Source organism: Neovison vison, chromosome 3 (genome assembly GCF_020171115.1).
Source record: "Neovison vison isolate M4711 chromosome 3, ASM_NN_V1, whole genome shotgun sequence".
In the NCBI taxonomy this organism is placed as follows: domain Eukaryota; kingdom Metazoa; phylum Chordata; class Mammalia; order Carnivora; family Mustelidae; genus Neogale; species Neogale vison.
In genome coordinates, this window is record NC_058093.1 from 79,401,104 (window position 1) to 79,408,500 (window position 7,397).

General features: G+C 39.2%; 1 pseudogene; it reads left to right on the top strand.

The window, feature by feature from the left end:
- The first annotated feature begins 5,225 nt into the window (after positions 1 to 5,225).
- Positions 5,226 to 6,725, top strand: LOC122901859 (annotated as a pseudogene).
- Positions 6,726 to 7,397: the final 672 nt, after the last annotated feature.

Here is a 7,397-nt window from a genome sequence, read left to right on the forward strand (position 1 = left end):
CTTTGCGAGTACTTTTTAAAAGCTTTTAAGCTTTTTTAAACTTTTTAAACCTTTTTTAAATGATGCTTAAGATCATTAATAAAGCTTGGTATTTTATAAGATGTCTGATTTTGGGGAGTCTGACTGAATTGTCAAGTCATTGTGTTAGTTTAGGTGGTGTGATAAGCCAGGCTATCTTTCAGATGCATGGAAAAAGAATGGCTGAAGCAAGAAAAAGGAGAGTATGAAAAAATCTGGTAAAAATCTGATGCTTGGGTAACTGCTATTCATTCTTATGAAAGGGAGAAAAAAATGAGACACATTACAAGGGAAAATCTTGCCAATGAAATTCGGAGGAAATAGATTTAGAACTGGAGGGACTGACTAGGTGGATTGACAGAGAGTGACAGACAGTGGAAAAGATAGCAAACATTTTTTTCTTTGGCTCTTGTTGGCAGCGCTGTTAGGGAAAAAAGAAAGACTGATGAGCAGGAGATAACAATAGGAAAAGCTTTATGGCTGAATTTTCTTGATACTGGAAAGTTCCTTTCTGCCTCTATGGCTTTGTAGTGAGATGTCCTGTTCTTTTACATAATAAAACCAGTAAATTCATTGTTTGTAAAATCATATAGCCAGTTGCTGGCTAAAGTGATGTGACTAAAAATACCAGGAGTAATCTGATAAAGAATTTAGACATTTTACTAAGAAATACTAGACAAAGTTTGTTGAATTACTTTTAAGATTTTTTATTATTATTTATTTGACAGACAGATCACAAGTAGGCAGAGAGGCAGGCAGAGAGAGAGAGAGAGAGGAGGAGGAAGCAGGCTCCCCGCTGAGCAGAGATCCTGATGTGGGGCTCGATCGCAAGATTCTGGGATCATGACCTGAGCCGAAGGCAGAGGCTTTAACCCACTGAGCCACCCAGGTGCCCCTATTGAATTATTTTTAATATGGATTCCTCAATTAATGATCACAGAGTGTACTGGGCTGCATACTGTCTGCCCAAATTTATGTACACCCATTATCTATGAATGTGATCTTATTTGGCAGTAGATTTATATGTAAAGAACTAACAAGAAGCCAAACTGGATTAGGATGATCTTTAATCCAATTAACTAGTATCCTTATAAGGAGAGGGAGATTTGGACACAGACACACAGGAGGGTAGGCCATGTAAAGATGGAGACAGAGACTGGAATAATCAATAGATCAGGAAACTAAGAGCGCCAAGGAGGCTTCAGAGACAACATGCCCTTTCCAATACCTTAATTTAAGGATTCTAGCCTGCGGAACAACAAGGGGGTAAACTTTTGTTGTTTTAATCCACATAGTTTGGAAATCTGTTGTGGAATCCCCAGGAAACTAATACATGAGCTATATTGCTAATTTTTGATTCCACTAAAAGGAAGGAATCTTTGTCTTGACAATTAATCCCCAAGTGGATGTAAAATTCCCAAGCAGTTGGGATGTGACAAGTAAATGTGACCCTAACTTCCTTTATCATGACCAAAAAGACACACCTAATTAAATGCCACTGATTCAGATTGTTTGATGTGTGATATGGAGTGTTACCTAATCTTAAATGCTTTGTGTAATCTAATTCTTAGTAAATCAAGAGAATATTCAGGAGACAGTCATGACTACCAGGTTCAGTAACTGTGTGGAGGGTACATGGTGGGTAAAAGATTCAGGTCACGTAAATAAAAGGCAGGAGGAAGAGATGTGCAAATATGGAGAAGGAAATGATAACTGACTGAAGTGAAGGAGTCTGTTTAGATGAGTTTTGAAGAACAGTGTACCAACTTTTATGACTTAAAACACCATGGCAATTTCATTCTGTTGTAGTCTAGAGAAATTACAATCTAATTATGTGAATCGTGACTTAGAATGAAAAACATTTGGATAGAGAGGCTGAAATTCTCCTCATATAAAGCCCTAGAATCTGAAAATGTTGTCTAAGAGGCTGAGATCAGCTTGCACAACTAATAATGAAAGATCTTGGGTATTTTACAGTGGTTTGGGTGTAGTGGCCTGAAGTCTGGTATACAACATTTCTAAGTTTATAGATGAGAGTGCTCAGTAAATAGCAGTGATTCTCTCCTGGGAGCATTTTGGCGGTTCAGAACCATTTCCTTGACATTATCTAGAGGTATGTCACCACAAAATATGTGCTACTGACAATTATTAGGTAAAGGCCAGAGATGTTGGTAAGCCTTCTACAATGCACAGAATAGCTCACCCACCCCCAGCAAAGAATATCCAGTCCTGAATGTTAATCGTGCTGAGGTTGAGAAAGCTAGATATTTAGTAATCCCTATGGGGAATATGAATCTTGTTCTCAAAGACCTGAATGTGAAACTGGGAGAGTCAGGAACAGTATGATGGAGGCATTTAAAATAACAGTTATCAATGAATTGGAAAGTTTGGCCAGAGAGATCATCTGATGGTCATGACACCTTTTTTTATGTGCATAATTTGGATGATTATTACACACAAAGAAGAGAGTTGACCCCCAATTCCCTCCTTGCCCCCCTGTCACAGGAGTTATTGATTAAACTCACCCTTTACCTAGTTTTTTCTCAGCCTTACCTATTAATTTGGACTAGAGAACATATGCCCCATGTGGGACAGAAAGACCTAGAGAACTATGGGAGATGTCCTTGTTTGTGCTTTGTCTGTCTCTTCCTTGCTCGTATCTCTGAAATTACTAGTAAAGCTGGATACTGAATGATTGTTCTGGTTTGTGCGTGAATATTTGGTGATATGTTCCTTTGTATTATCTCAGCAACCACAATTGTTTATTCTGTAGTGGGACCAACAATCATCAACATGAAGTTAGTTCTTTATCACTGACCTATTAAGATAGAAATGAATTACCATTAGACATGAGGATGGGAATGCATGCTTATCCTCCTGAGAGAAACTGTGAACATTTAAAAGCAAATATTTCATTGTATGTTAGTGTACAGGAAGTGCTGGGGAAAATATATGCTTTTTAATAGGAAACAGTTTGTACCTGATACTAATATAATACCTTAATTATTTTGGACACATGGTTGTGCTCGCTTCGGCAGCACATATATTTTGGACACATGGATCATTTTGTTTTGTTTTGTTTTGTTTTATTACCAAAAAAAAAAAGCCTACCTATAAAACTACCATTTAAGATAGATCTGTGATGTTATTTTATATGAGATTTTACTTTGAGACTACGTTCCATTCTTGCTTCTTATTAGATGAAGATGGGGATAGAGATGCAGGGATCATTATGAATGTTTTACCAAACTTTCCAGACTTTAAGGCTTTGTCCTCAACCCATCGTATGGGTGAATTGAATGGAGGATATTAAATTTTTTTTTTGTATTGAGAGAGAATGAGGTTTATTTTGTAAGGTAGTAAATAATGCCCAAATTTACCCATTTCAAAAACACTATATAAAGTGAACTTCTGAAGTGTGAAATAGAAGTTATGTTTGCATGGGATTTTTTCAAGATTGTTAAAATCAGATTTTTTTTCTTAGTAATTGTTTCTGTCATATAATTTTAATGATATTTAAAACTTCTATTAAGAATAACAGATTTAATTAAAAACAATCTAATTAGTACTTATAAGCGTAACTTTGATTTACACATTGAGAAGATAATTTTAAAGTACTGAATTCCCTTTATAGACATTTGATTAGAATTTATGGTGATCACACTTTTGATCTGTTCTTGTTTGGCAAGTTTTTAAAAGCAAATTTAACTAAATAACAATAATCATTTAGACTTTCTGTAAATGTGTTATTCATATACCAATAATCAGATTTTAAAGAAATAAAAATTATCACTTAAAAAGTTAAAAAATATCCCATAGAGATGATAAACTTTACTCTTGTGTAGACATCAAGTTTTAATTATTTATATCAATGTCTAAAATTTCAGGCTTTTTTACTAATTATACAAACATAATAGTTTATTAGTTGTATATTCTTTTTTGGTGATGGGGAGAAAAACTGTTCATACTATATTATTACTTAACAATACAAAATGCTTTTCTTTTGGGGAAGGAAGTTGCAGGTAAAACACATGTTCTTCAAAGGTAGCCTAAATTACAAGCTGAGTTTTTTGTATAAGACTATTTATTCCAAGTCAAAGAATAAACAGTTGAAAGTGAATATTCAGTTGTTTTGCCATTTATGATTATCCTGACCAGTGACTAGTTTGAACTAAGTATTTACTAATAACTTGTCTAGGTTATGGGCTGGAAATCAAAATGCCTGCAAGGACAAGTTTGTTATGCACATTAATAGGGAATGATATTTTTGAGGCCCACAAAAATACATATATTCTGCCATTTGGGGAGAAATTTCTGCTCTCCTGACTCATCATACTATTTTATGGTGATCAACATCTAAAGATAGTGTTTCAAAAAATGAAGCAATGAAAATATAACAATTCAAATGACAATTAGTCTCAGAGAAAGGGAGATGGAAAAAAAATGAAAGAACTTATGGCAAAATGAGAAGTACATGTTTTCCTTATAATGGAGCCATTATACCCAGTTCTCAGAAACAATCCCTTACAAGTACCTTATAGAATCTACAATTACTAGTTTTTCTCCATTTACCCTTACAGACTCTTTCTCTGCCCTTTTCTGTTCTGCTCTATGCTCTGGGAATCTACTTTCTTTAAATTGCACTTACTGAAATCCCTGTTCCCCTGGCTCTGGTTGGATGAGCAACATGAGAGCTGATTGAGGGAAGAAAAAGAAAGATCAAAGTTAATTATTTCCTCTTCCCTTCCTCTGCCAGAATAAGGTTTTGGCAGTGACTGCTCCCTTTGAGGTACTCATTATCTGCAAATACAGTCTTTGCTACTGTTTGGTGACTCCTTCCACCTCCACTATGAGGCTTAAGAGCTTCCTACTCTTGCTAGCTCCTGAGTGCGTCATCATGGCATACTGGCATACTGAACTCTGCTTATACCTCCAAGAAATGTTTCTTCCTTAACTTATTTCAACTAACCTCTTAATGTGCCATCTGTTTCATGGTGGGACTCTGAATGATACAGTAACTATTTTTAATGTAGTTTAAAAAAAATAGAATCTTTACTATGCAAGAATGAGAGTTCAGTTTTGGTGTGCCTTTTACATTTTTATGAAAACCTGTAAATTCAAAAATTTTAGCCTACCCAAAAGCAGCTTCTCAGTTCCTTCTCATACCTGCCAGGTTTAGCCTGCTCTCTTCCACTCCAGTCACTACCATGTCCATCAGGGTGACCCGGAAGTCCTACAAGGTATCCACCTCCAGCCTCTGGGCCTTTAGCAGCTACTTGTACATGAATACACCTGGCACTGGAATCAGCTCCTCTGCCTTCTCCCAGATGGGCAACAGTAGCAGCTCTTGGGGGTGGCCTGGGCACCAGCATGAGTATGGTCAGGGCCTACTGTGGGGGCCAGGAACATGGAGGGCATCACAGCTATCTCAGTGAACCAGATCCTGCTGAACACCCTTAAGCTGGAGGTGGACCCCAACATCCAGACTGTGTGTATCCAGGAGAAGGAGCAGATCAAGATGCTCAACAAATTTGCTTCCTTCATCAAAAAGGTGCAGTACCTGGAGCAGCAGAGCAAAATTCTAGAGACCAAGTGGAGCCATCTACAGCAGCAGAAAATGTAGCAACTGGACATGTTCTGTAGCAACATGGACATATCTGTAGCAACATGGACATGTTCAACAACATGTTCAACAACTTTTGGCAGCAGCTGGACACACTGGGCCAAGAAAAGCTGGAGCTGGAGCTAGACTTGGCAGAACGCAGGGGCTGGTGGAGGACTCCAAGAATAAATATGAGGGGTGTAATCAAAGTGCATGCAGACATGAAGAATGAATTTGTCCTCATCAGGAAGAATGTGGACAAAACTTACCTGAGCAAGGTAGAGCTGAAGTCCCACCTGGATGGGCTGACCAATGAGATTATCTTCTTAAGACAGCTGTATGAAGAGGAGATCCATGATCTGTAGTCCAAAATCTCGGAAACTTCCATGGTCTTGTCTATGGACAACATCCACTCCCTAGACAGCATCATTGCTGAGGTCAAAGCCCAGTACAAAGACACTGCCAACTATGGCTGGGCTGAGACCAAGACCACATACCAGATCAAGTATGAAGACCTGCAGACATTGACTGGGAAGCATGGGTATGACCTCTATTACAGGAAGATGGAGATCTCCTAGATGAACCAGAATGTCACCTGACTCCAGGTGGAGATCAAGGGCCTCAAAGACCAGAGGGCTTCCCTGGAGGCCACCACAGTGATACTGAGCAGCATAATGAGCTGGACTTAAAGGATGCCAGTGCCAAGCTGGCTGAGACTTCTCTGCAGCAAGCCAAGGAGGACATGGCTTGGCAGCTGCACAGGTACCAGGAGCTCATGAACATCAATCTGGCTGTGGACAGTGAGATCACCACATACTGCAAGCTACTGGAGGGTGAGAAGAGCTGGCTGGAGGCTGAGATGCAGAACATGAGTATCTATACTAAGATAACCAGCAGCTACTCAGGTGGGCTGAGCTTGGTCTATAGGGGCCTCACAATCTCTGGTCTCAACTTTAGCCTGAACTTCCAGTCCAAGTTCATCTCTTGTGGGGGCTCCTATTCCTTCAGCCATGTCAGCTCCTCCAAGGTCATGGTTGTGAAGAAGATTGAGACCTGTGGTGGGAAGCTGGTGTTTGAGTCATCTGATGTCCTCCTGTCCAAGTGAACAAGCACTGTGGACCCTCCCAGCCTCCCCACTCCTAAGGCTACCATAAAACCTTTGGAGGAAGATGCTATGCAGGGGAGTGCCTGGAACAGGTGACACACCTGAGGCTCAGCCTCAGTCCTCAGCCTATATTTAGGGGTATTCTACTCCCTTGGGTACCCACTTTTGCCCATGGCTCCAACTAAAAGCCAATTCAAGTGTCTTTTCCCAAATAAAACCTCAGATGGTTCTACCAATCCCCAAAACAAAACAAAACAAAACAAAAATTGTAACAAACAGAAGAGTGGACATATCTTGTATATGCACATTTGGTGAATTTCCACAAATTTATATACTCATGTAATCCAGATCAGGAAGCAGAGGATTACCACATCTCTCTAAATCTCCTTTGTGCTAAAAGTAACTAATATTCTCAGGTGTGACCAATATTCTAACTTCTAGATGCATTAGAACCTCTTTTTGTACTTTTTTTCTTTTTAAAGATTTTATTTATTTATTTGACACAGAGAGACACAACGAGAGAGGGAACATGAGCAGGGGGAGTGAGAGAGGGAGAAGCAGGCTCTCTGCTGAGGAGGGAGCCCAGTGCAGGGCTTGATCCCAGGACCCTAGGACCATGACGTCAGCCAAAGACAGATGCTTAACGACTGAGTCACCCAGGTGCCCCTCTTT